Below are 13,007 nucleotides of genomic sequence, written 5' to 3' on the forward strand. Positions count from 1 at the left end.
TCAGCTGCCTCAGGAAGTACATCCTCTGCTGGGCTTTCTTGATGACGGAGGTGATGGTGGGCTCCCACTTCAGGTCCTGAGTGATGGTGGTACCCAGGAAGCGGAATGAGTCCACAGAGGTGATGGGGGTGTCAGTCAGGATGATGGGGGGGAGTGGAGCTGTGTGCTTCCTGAAGTCCACAATAATCTCCACTGTCTTCTGGGCATTCAGCACCAGGTTGTTGTGGCTGCACCAGGACACCAGACGTTCAAAAGCAGAGCAGGAAACTGTTTTCTTTGTGAAAGTGGTCGCTGAGGAGTCCATGTGCGCTCAACGTGAGGTTCAGAGATTCAGCAATCCTAGTCATTATAATTTGAATGTGACTCATTGAGGGCTGAATAAAAACATTTTGTTCCCTGGCACATGTCTCTTCAGCTGAACAAGGAAATAATGACGACATTCAAGGATGTTCACAGAACGATTGAGAAGATGAAGGATAATGTCCAGCAAATTCAAATTCAAATTCAAATTTTATTTGTCACGTACACAGTCATACACAGTACGATATGTAGTGAAATGCTTGGACAACTGCTCGTGACCTAAAGAGAACAAAAAAGGAAAAGGCTATGAATAAGATAGGAAATAAATATGAAAAATTAAAAAGGGTAAATTTAACTAGGAAGGAATAAAATATAAATTAAGGTTAAAAATGAAATAACTGTACAACACAAATTAGAATGAAGGGTAAATTTAACTGGGAGAATAAGATAAAATATATAAATTAAAGTTGAAAATAAAATAACTGTACAACAAAATACACAATATAGAACTATATAAGAATGTATGAAGAAATATAAATAAATATATGCACAATAACAGCAGCATATACACAATAACAGCAGCGTGATTTAAGTAATGAAGTGAAAACAATGTCCAGAAAGTCCAGTGTGTGTGTAAGAACTGTATGTGTGGGTCAGTACTGTGTGGTGGTGTGATTGAGAGACCGTATCGCCTGCGGGAAGAAGCTCCTCCTCAGTCTCTCTGTGTTGGTCTTCAGGGAGCGGAATCGCTTTCCTGACCTCAGCAGAGAGAACAGTCTGTTGTTGGGATGGCTGAGGTCCTTCACGATCTTCCTGGCCTTGGTCCAGCACCGCCTGCTGTAGATTGAGTGCAGGTCAGGGAGCTCGGAGCGGATGGTGCGCTCAGCTGACCGCACAACCCTCTGTAGAGCTCGTCTGTCCTGCATGGTGCTGTTCCCGAACCAGGTTAAGATGTTTCCCGCCAGGATGCTCTCTATGGTGCAGGAGTAAAAGTTCCTGAGCACCTTGGAGGGCAGTTGGAAGTCTCTCAAGCGTCTGAGGTGGTAGAGACGCTGACGGGCCTTTTTCACCACGGTGTTGATGTGACAGGACCATGACAGGTCCTGCGTGATGTGAACTCCGAGGTATTTGAAGCTGTCCACTCTCTCCACTGGGCACTCGTTGATGACGGGGGTCTGGTAGTTCCTCTCCTGCTTAGTGCTGAAGTCCACTATCAGCTCCTTTGTCTTACTGACGTTTAGAAGGAGGTTGTTCCTCTGGCACCAGTTCTCCAGATTCCTAATCTCCTTCAGGTAGGCCGTCTCGTTGTTATCAGAGATCAGGCCCACCACGACGGTGTCGTCAGCAAACTTGATGATGGTGGTGGAGCTGGTAGTGGCCACACAGTCATATGTGTACAAAGAGTACAGCAGGGGGCTCAGAACACACCCCTGGGGGGCTCCAGTGCTGAGAGTGGTGGAGGCTGAGACATGTCCGCCCATCCTTACTGCCTGTGGTCTGCCAGTTAGGAAGTTGGAGATCCAGGCTCCCCTCGTCGTGAAAAGACTTGAAGCTCTGTGGAAACTGGTGTTTTTCCTCGACCAGAGGAAGGAAGTTCAGCTGTCTGATGTGAAAAAAGCTCTGGAGAATTTCCTAGAGACTTTGCAGAAAGCTGAACTACTGAACATCAAATTCACAGAGGCTCACAAGATGAATCAGATGTGGAAGAGTTTGAAAATCTGAACAAGAGCCTCACTGATGACTACATATCGCTGTCTGGGGCTCTACACATCGATCGGGAGATGAAGCTGGATAAACGAGAAAAAAATGTCCAAGCTGGAGGCAAAATTAGCAGAGCAGGAGGAGACACTGGAGGAGACACAGAAAGGAGTGGCATCAAATTCAGCCCAAGAAAATAACACGTTCTACTGTGTCCTGCAATGAAGATCAGACCACACATTATAGGAAACTTTGTTAAACCTCTGAAATCACAAAGTTTAAAATATTTGAGATTATTATAATTAACTAGCTCATGATGTGCTTCATTCTTCAACTTGATTTATATGTGATGTGTAAAAGTATAAAAGTCCTACGAATGTATTATTCTTGATCTTTGTGGTGTTTTCACTGTGAATTTTAATTCCAGAAAAGAAGAAGAAAACAGAAACGCAGGAAAGGTTTTTCATCCGGCTCAGTGTTTCTCTGCAACAGCTGAACACTCGATCCGACTAGTTTGGCGTTTCAGCTCACCGATGCGACAGAAACATTAGTGGGAGATATTTCTTGGCAACTTTTAAAAGATTTGTCCAACTTATTCCAACGTAAACCCTGTCCGTGAAGCCAGGGGACATTTCATGGGCTTATGCGATTGGACGAGAGGGTGTAGTGCTACGTTATTAGCCAATGACTTGTCACGGTCCGGGGCAGCGGCCGTGTGAAGAGTGGAAAGGAGGACTCAAATTCAGCACTTACTCAGATGTGAAGGCGATTTATTGACAATATCAAACATAAAGTGGAGATGGCAAAACAGAACTAAGGATGAACTAAACTGGGTGAAACTACACAAAGGAGTGGCAAACCTGAACATGAAGGGAGAACAGCAGGGAGAGCACGCAGGGGATTTCACAGGGTATGAACACAGACGACGCGACGAGGAGCAGAGGAAAACACACACTATAAGTACACAAAGAGACACTGGGAAATCACACACAGGTGGGAGACACAGCTGGACCTGATTAACCTGACGAGACAGGGGAACACTAACACCAGGGACCAACAGAGGGAGCACAAACCCAAAACCCAGTATCTAAAATCCCAAAACACAAACCATCCCAAAACAGCCCAAGAATAATAAAGAGAATAATAACAATAAAGAACATAAACACAAAGTCACTGAGTCATGGCCGCAGGACCATGACATGACTGTTGATCACCACGCTGCATCCTCAGACTGCACAGTTTGAAGCAGATCAGATGAACGATTGTTAAATTAGATGAAAACCACACAGACACACATAGGCTCCTTGATTTATTAGAGATTCATTTAGCACTAGGACAAGAGGACACAAATTACATAACAATGTGAAAGAGAATAAATATGTGTGCACTCATTTCAGCAAGGAATAATTTCATTGTTTCACAAAACTTTATTAAAATTGTTTGTTTTTGAATCCCTCTCAAATCTATTTAATCGTGAAAAAAAGTAGTATTTCTTTTACAAAAGAATTTCTCGAGAATGAAAGTTACCTTCACAGCTTCCCAGTCAAGAAGACCTTCCAGGAGGAATGAAGGCCCATGAGGATTAAATAGGGATTATTATTGATCACAAATCATGCAAAGCGACTGGCCAAACTAGTAGAGCCGAAAACCCATCGGTGAAACAGTTCTGACGACAGAAACAGGGCTGATGGTCCTAATGACGGGCATCGGGGGCATGTTATTGGAGACAAGAACGCGAACTGTTGTAGTTTTGCAGAAAGGCTGGGCCAGAACAGGCGTCGAAGCCCGCATGGGTGCCATGATGTAGGCGGCAGGCACGGGAGGAGAGGGGATAGGCGGTGCTGCTGGGGAAAACGTAGGACATGGGGGGGTTAGGCAGCGGTGTGTAGGGGCGCCCTAAAACAGTTTCATACACCTTGTGCAGTATGTCGCTCTGCTCAACCTGCAGAGCTCCAGAAAGCATCTGGAAGTTCTCAGTGAGTCTTTGGTTCACCTCGCTGAACTTTGCTCCAATGCTGCCTGACATCATGAACTGCTTAAGCCGATTATTTTTTGAGAATTTTGACACCAGTTTCTCAGCATGTTTCAAGATGGTGTGGAGTTCCTTCAGCGCTTTCTCCACAGCGCCAGAGTTTCTGCCTGATCCCCTTTCTTTGACGGTTAAAACCAGTCCCTCCAAAGCTCTGACCCTGTCAGCAATCCGCCTGCAGCGTTCGTCATTGTCCTTCATATTGTCATACATCTCGATGATGGTTGGGCAGAGGCCGAAAAGTTCGGAGACCAGCTTATCCATGGTGAACTGTAAGGAAAGAAAGGTAACAGAACTGTAACGGTGCCATGGAGAAGTAAACTTAACTAGACTGAATTCAAATCAAAATCAAATCGAAATTTATTTATATAGCACATATTAAACAACAGTGTTGACCATAGTGCTTCACAGTCAGTATAAGCATGAGACAATTAAAACAAACAATAAAACAGGACAACAAACAATAGGTAACAACACAACAAGCTAGACCAACTAGTTAGAATCAAAAGCCAAAGTAAAAAGATAAGTTTTAAGACGTGATTTAAAAGACTGGATCGACTCGGCAGTACGAACATGAACAGGGAGGTTATTCCAGAGTCTGGGTGCCACGGATGCAAAGGCCCGGTCACCTCTCGACTTCATTCGAGACCTAGGTTGTGCTAGGAGCCTGTGATTGGACGATCTGCTCTGTTGGGATTGTATGAGTGGAGTAGTTCAGATAGCTGGGCGCTAAATTATTCAGAATATTAAAAGTGAACAAAAGAATTTTAAAATCTTTGCGATATTTAACAGGGAGCCAATGTAATTTGGCTAACATTGGAGTTATGTGTTCATGAATTCTTGTACCTGTTAAAAGACGCGCAGCTGCATTTTGAATTAACTGAAGCCGGCAAAGAGAGGAGTGTTGGAGGCCCGAGTAGAGGGAGTTACAGTAGTCCGATCTGGATGTAATAAATGCGTGGACAAGCTTTTCAAGATCTTTTAAAGGAAGGAACGGCTTTGCTTTGGATATCTGACGCAACTGGTAAAAGCTGTTTTTTACCACAGTGGAGACCTGTTTCTCAAGTTTAAAAGAGCCCTCCAGGAACACTCACAGGTTTCTTACAGTGGGCGAGAGATGGCTAGCGAGAGGGCCTAGGGCATCAGCTAACTGGTTTAGCGGAGTGTGACTACCAAAGACTATGATTTCGGTCTCGTTCAATGTAGGTCAAAATGTATTAAAGTTAGTGAAGGGCAGGATTTAGCCTCTGGCTGCTGAATACAACACGTTTCAACTCTAAATTCCCATTTGAAGAAAACACTTTCAAAGCATAGTTAAAAATATTAAACTGCTGCTGGTTTTAACAAAGATGACTCCAGGGTAAAATCTCCCATCGTACAGGAGCAGAGGAGTAAAGAGTTTGGGTATTTACCAGTCAGTGGAGGTCACAAGTGTTGCTGCTCAGGTGTTGAGGAAAATGAATGTCAATTTCATTCTTGTGAGTTTTTTAGGTGATTTATCTGAAACATCTCTGTGCTGACGTACAGCAACAGACACAACGATCTGCGTTAGCCCCGTTTATTATCAGCAGAATACTTCAAAGTAAAGCACGGATACCTGGAATGCTTAAGTATTTTGTACTTAGTTACCACCCAGCTGTTCTTGGTTTTGTTCTGACATGAATTGAATCAGAGTGAGCCGATGTTCTGAGCACAGACGGTCCAATCCTGACCCAGGTGAGCCTCAGCCCAACAGTCCAAGCAGAGAGGCCTGTAACGCTTTTCAGGTGAGTCACAGCCAGCGAATCACAACTGCCTGCTGTCGGTTTGCTTCATCCACACAGGAAGTGGCCCTCTGTGAAAAGACGTTTCTGTGGTGTGTGTTGGTAATCGTAAATGTAAAAACAGAAATGTTAACCAATTGTTTTTGAACTAATTCTAGTTCATAGAGTCCAGTTTGATGTGAGCGGCAAATATTTGATCTCTTTAAATATTTCACAGCAAACCCAGTAAGGCTGCACAGTTGGAGGCGATACCTGCGCTGCATGCACGTCATTGTTTACATCATGAAGGTACCAGTGTTGGGACTAACGCGTTATTAAGTAACGCGTTACAGTAACTACGTTATTATTGTGGTAAGTAGCACGGTAACTAGTTATTATGCCAAAACCAGGAACGCGTTACTCGTTACTGGGATTTAGATAGGCACGTTATTCGTTCGTGTGGTGGCTGTCGCGGAGCTTCCACAGATTCAATAACATTAGCAAGTGGTGGAGGCAGCAGGTGGAGGAGGGAAAGGGGAGACAAGAGGAGAGACCCGAAGCAGCCGCTGGTCCGAGAGTGTCAGGTGAACTGAACTTCAGGTAAGAAGTTATGACCTGCAGTCTCTCTGGGTCAGATATGAACCAAGTTTAGGTGGAGTTTATTTTAGCTGTGCTGACTTTTTCGTACTGCATACTAGCTAGCATGACAGGGTTTCTATACAGCTGGGTGGTGCTATGAAGTTAATGATGTTGAACTTTATTTTGTTCATACGGTTAATTATTAGAGTTTCCAACCGTCCTGTAAAAAACGGAATCGTCTCGTATTCAGAGAAATTATTACGGGTTTCGTGTTGAGCTGAAAAGGAACAGTTTGTCCCGGACTTCAGCTACAATGAAAAAGACACAAAGCTGGAGTTTTTCTGCGTCTTTACACTGTCAGCTGACTCTTCTTCGCTCCCCCTCCCTCTCCTGTTTCTACTTCAATCATGAAACTGATCAATGATCAGCTTATCGGCTTTTCTCTCTTGTTTGTTTATCTCCACTTTGCGCCAGAAAGAGGAAACCAGCTGATAAACAACAGCAGCACGTTTGAGCTTGATCAGCTGTTGTTAGAATTTATTTAATATTAATTTCTAGTATCAGCTGATGTGTCAGGGCTCTGTGTGCGGGAGGGCGGAGAGGAGGATCCAAAGGCAGGACTCAGACACAAACGTGAAACTCAAAAAACCTCAGCTTTATTGCTGGCAGAAAAACAAACATGGAGTGAGGATGGAACACTGAGACCAAGGACACACAGGCATAATTCTGAGGGTACGACACGACACTGAGCATGGGAAAACACAGGGCTTATATACACAGGGTAGTAACGGGGGAATCGGCAACAGGAGGGAGACACAGCTGGGAGAGATCAGGGCTAACGAGACGGGGGAGCTAAGCTGCACACACTAACATAAGACAAAGACTTTCACAATAAAACAGGAAACATGAATTACTGAACAAGCATGCAGACTTTACACTGAGAGACAGACAGAATGACACATGGAACCTGAACTAAACTAAACGTGAGATATAACTGAGAACAAATCCTTAAGCACGGATAAACAGAAACAAGAAACTAATAATAATTATCATCTACGAGAAGAAAACAATCCATGAAGCAGAAATAAACCAAAACATAATAAACTCAAAATACTGGGTCCAACGGACCCAGAACCGTGACATGATGTTTGCTGGAGCCACAGCTGTAAAGCTGCTGGTCATGGTGTGGGTTTGGATATGTGGTGAGAGGGAAACATGAAGATGAAACCAGGAGATGTCCTTACTGAACCATCAGAGCTGAACAGGTGATGGAGAAACAGGTTTACCTTTTAGGTGACAGGAATGAGTTGAAGTTATGAACTGTTTCTGAGAGACAAATAACACCAGGATCCTTTTCTAAGTAGCTGACAGCTGGTAACTGTGCAGGGGCGGGTCTAGCAAAGTGCTGCCAGGGGGCCATGTAGGGCATTAACAGGGAGAGGGGGGCACAAAGAAATACTTTTCTTTCTTATTATCATTTAAAATGTCTCGCTTTTAAAAAAATAATTATCTGAGTCTTACAACAAACGATTGATAGATTGATGCATATATACCATCAGAACAGTGCACATCACTGTCACAACAGGGTTTATTTTCATTCAAAGGCTTTATGATTTTTCCTATAATGGTGGGCCGGTCTCTAGTCAAATTCCCCGGGCCGATTTTTTGTCCCAGTCCAGCCCTGTAAGCAGCTCATCTGCAGTCTGGTGTTACCTACATCTTCCTATTCAGAAGGCAGAATTTCTGAGTTCTGAGTACAATCGAAAGCACCACGACTGCAGTTTTTGTGTTGGATGTAAAAAGCAGGATAGGATAGAATCAGGCGTGGGATTTCTCTCGTGGAAATGTGCACATTATTTTTTTCCTTTCTATTGGTAGGTGGCACAGTGCACTGTGGGAAGTAAGCAAGCTAGAAGACTGACAGTCTGGCTGGGTATCCAGTTACGGAAGCAACACATTAACAAGAGAATTCTGAGTAAAACCAAAGTTACTTTCCCTAGTAACTAGTTACTCTGAAAGTAACGAGTAACTTGAAGTAACTGAGTTACTTTTGATAGAAGTAACTAGTAATGTAACTAAGTTACTAATTTAAAGTAACTTACCCAACACTGGAAGGTACAGCCAATAGAATGAGAGGTGATATTTTGTTTCTAAGAGATGCACTCAGGTCAGGTACATGGAGACCTTATTTGTCTGCAATGATGTTTTGATGAACAGGAATGTAGCACAAAGTAAAGGTGAAAGCAGCCAGCTGTTAGCTTTAATGTTAACAGTTTCATTTATATTTTTATTCTACAAGCTGCACTGAAGTTAGGAGAGAAGAACAATCAATTATAGTTTGCTGCAAATACCTGTATATGTCTCCATCACTAACTGACACAACAAAGGGGACTCTTACCTTGTAGCGTGAGTGTTGTTGGGAAGCACAGCAGTGACACCTTGTGGTGAATAAGTTAATCACCATCACATAGCTGGTTGCCCTCCATCTACAGCAGCACAGCAGCCAGTAGCTGGAGATTCTGAGGCTGACGGTGCACCGGAGCCCTAGCATCCATACGCTGTTCCAGGCAGTGAATGTTCTCATGTTACCTGATGAATCTGTCTGATTGGTTATTATGTGTTATTATTGTGTATCACGCGTGCATATAACAGGTATTACGGTAAATGATACCTGTTGTACCGTAAAGTAAAAGCTATGTTTTTAGGTGTGACGTTAACAATGACAAACATACATATATATACACATACATACACATATGTATATGTATACCATATATTAGAACATTAGACTGCTGATTTATTGTGAATGGATGATATTGTTTTATGATGCACTATACTGCTGAGTTAAGAAGAGAATATTGTGTGCAGAGAGTCAGGGCCTTGCTGTTCTGATAGCAGAGGAGACAGAGCACATTCCACAGGAGGTTCACCCCACCACCTTGTTGGGAGCAGGAAAAACAATGAGCCGAGGTCATAACTTGGGCGCCGTGTGAGAGAAAGAATGTGAATGTTTAGGCCTTTACGACTAGGTGTTGCCCATTAGAGGCTATAAGAGCTTGAGTAACCCTCCACCAGTTTGAGATTTGCTGTGTCACTCTGCATGCATGTCTCCCCATCCGGAGGGTTTGTGCTCTTAAAGTGTTGAATTGTATGGAATAAAGGATTGTTGATTGAGCATTTATACACCGAGTATTGTCCTTCCTTCAGCCCAAAGATCAAAAGAATACATGCACACACAGACATACATATATATATATATGTATGTCTGTGTGTGCATGTATGTATGTATTGTTCAATTCTCCCAATTCTTTTATTTATATATATATATATATATATATATATATATATATAAAACACCCAGCACGCCCCTGCGGGCGGTTTGTCCTTGAAGCTCGGGTCCTCTACCAGAGGCCTGGGAGCTTGAGGGTCCTACGCAGTATCTTAGCTGTTCCCAGGACTGCGCTCTTCTGGACAGAGATCTCCAATGTTATTCCCGGGATCTGCTGGAGCCACTCGCCTAGCTTGGGAGTCACCGCACCTAGTGCTCCGATTACCACGGGGACCACTGTTACCTTCACCCTCCACATCCTCTCGAGCTCTTCTCTGAGCCCTTGGTATTTCTCCAGCTTCTCGTGTTCCTTCTTCCTGATATTGCTGTCATTCGGAACCGCTACATCGATCACTACGGCCGTCTGCTTCTGTTTGTCTACCACCACTATGTCCGGTTGGTTAGCCACCACCATTTTGTCCGTCTGTATCTGGAAGTCCCACAGGATCTTAGCTCGGTCATTCTCTACCACCCTTGGGGGCATCTCCCATTTTGACCTCGGGACTTCCAGGTTATACTCAGCACAGATGTTCCTGTACACTATGCCGGCCACTTGGTTATGGCGTTCCATGTATGCCTTGCCTGCTAGCATCTTGCACCCTGCTGTTATGTGCTGGATTGTCTCTGGGGCATCTTTACACAGCCTGCACCTGGGGTCTTGCCTGGTGTGATAGACCCCAGCCTCAATGGATCTTGTGCTCAGAGCTTGTTCTTGTGCTGCCATGATTAGTGCCTCTGTGCTGTCTTTCAGTCCAGCTTTGTCCAGCCACTGGTAGGATTTCTGGATATCAGCCACCTCCTCTATCTGCCGGTGGTACATACCGTGCAGGGGCCTGTCCTTCCATGATGGTTCCTCGTCTCCCTCCTCTTTCTTGGGTTTCTGCTGCCTGAGGTATTCACTGAGCACTCGGTCAGTTGGGGCCATCTTCCCAATGTATTCTTGGATGTTCGTTGTCTCATCCTGGACTGTGGTGCTGACACTCACCAGTCCCCGGCCCCCTTCCTTCCGCTTAGCGTACAGCCTCAGGGTGCTGGACTTGGGGTGAAACCCTCCATGCATGGTAAGGAGCTTTCTTGTCTTTATGTCAGTGGCTTCTATCTCCTCCTTTGGCCAGCCTATTACCCCAGCAGGGTACCTGATCACGGGCATATATATATATATATATATGTGTGTATGTGTGTGTGTGTGTGTGTATATACAGGGAGTGCAGAATTATTAGGCAAGTTGTATTTATGAGGAATAATTTTATTATTGAACAACAACCATGTTCTCAATGAACCCAAAAAACTCATTAATATCAAAGCTGAATGTTTTTGGAAGTAGTTTTTAGTTTGTTTTTAGTTTTAGCTATCTTAGGGGGATATCTGTGTGTGCAGGTGACTATTACTGTGCATAATTATTAGGCAACTTATCAAAAACAAATATATATATGTATATATATATATATATATATATATATATATATATATATATATATATATATATATATATATATATATATATATATATAAAACAAATATATACCCATTTCAATGATTTCTTTTTACCAGTGAAACCAATATAACATCTCCACATTCACAAATAAACATTTCTGACATTCAAAAACAAAACAAATCAGCGACCAATATAGCCACCTTTCTTTGCAAGGACACTCAAAAGCCTGCCATCCATGGATTCTGTCAGTGTTTTGATCTGTTCACCATCAACATTGCGTGCAGCAGCAACCACAGCCTCCCAGACACTGTTCAGAGAGGTGTACTGTTTTCCCTCCTTTAAATCTCACATTTGATGATGGACCACAGGTTCTCAATGGGGTTCAGATCAGGTGAACAAGGAGGCCATGTCATTAGTTTGTCTTCTTTTATACCCTTTCTTGCCAGCCATGCTGTGGAGTACTTGGACGCGTGTGATGGAGCATTGTCCTGCATGACAATCATGTTTTTCTTGAAGGATGCAGACTTCTTCCTGTACCACTGCTTGAAGAAGGTGTCTTCCAGAAACTGGCAGTAGGACTGGGAGTTGAGCTTGACTCCATCCTCAACCCGAAAAGGCCCCACAAGCTCATCTTTGCTGATACTCGGCCCTGAAAATCTTAGAAATATGGTATCTAACCAGATTCTTACCCTGGATGGCATTACCTTGGCCTCCAGTAACACTGTGAGGAACCTTGGAGTCATTTTTTTATTGGGCGACCGTGGCTCAGGGGGTTGGGAATCGCATCTGTAACCGGAAGGTCGCCGGTTCGATCCCTGGGCTCTCTGTCCTGGTCGTTGTGTCCCTGGGCAAGACACTTTACCCTACTTGCCTACTGGTGTTGGCCAGAGGGGCCGATGGCGCGATATGGCACCCTCGCTTCTGTCAGTCTGCCCCAGGGCAGCTGTGGCTACAACTGTAGCTTGCTTCCACCAGTGTATGAATGTGAGAGTGAATGAATAGTGGTATTGTAAAGCGCTTTGGGTGCCTTGAAAAGCGCTATATAAATCCAATCCATTATTTTTTACCAGGACATGTCCTTCAACGCACATATTAAACAAATATGTAAGACTGCTTTCTTCCATTTGTGCAACATCTCTAAAGTTAGAAATATCCTGTCTCAGAGTGACGCTGAAAAACTAGTTCATGCATTTATTACTTCCAGGCTGGACGACTGTAATTCATTATTATCAGGAAGTCCAAAAAACTCGCTGAAAAGCCTTCAACTAATCCAAAATGCTGCAGCAAGAGTCCTGACAGGGACTAGAAAGAGAGAGCATATTTCTCCTGTTTTGGCTTCCTGTTAAATCCAGAATTCAAAATCCTGCTCCTCACATACAAGGTCTTAAATAATCAGGCCCCATCTTATCTTAATGACCTTGTAGTACCATATCACCCTATTAGAGCACTTCGCTCTCGCTCTGCAGGCCTACTTGTTGTTCCTAGAGTATTTAAAAGTAGAATGGGAGGCAGAGCCTTCAGTTTTCAGGCCCCTCTTCTGTGGAACCAGCTTCCAGTTTGGATTCAGGAGACAGACACTATCTCTACTTTCAAGATTAGGCTTCAAACTTTCCTTTTGCTAAAGCATATAGTTAGGGCTGGACCAGGTGACCCTGAATCCTCCCTTAGTTATGCTGCAATAGACGTAGGCTGCCGGGGATTCCCATGATGCATTGAGTTTTTCCTTTCCAGTCACCTTTCTCACTCACTATGTATTAACAGACCTCTCTGCATTGAATCATATCTGTTATTAATCTCTGTCTCTCTTCCACAGCATGTCTTTATCCTGTCTTCCTTCTCTCACCCCCACCGGTCGCAGCAGATGGCCCCGCCCCTCCCTGAGCCTGGTTCTGCAGG

The sequence above is a fragment of the Rhamphochromis sp. 'chilingali' genome, assembly GCF_963969265.1.
Source record: "Rhamphochromis sp. 'chilingali' genome assembly, chromosome: 2".
In the NCBI taxonomy this organism is placed as follows: domain Eukaryota; kingdom Metazoa; phylum Chordata; class Actinopteri; order Cichliformes; family Cichlidae; genus Rhamphochromis; species Rhamphochromis sp. 'chilingali'.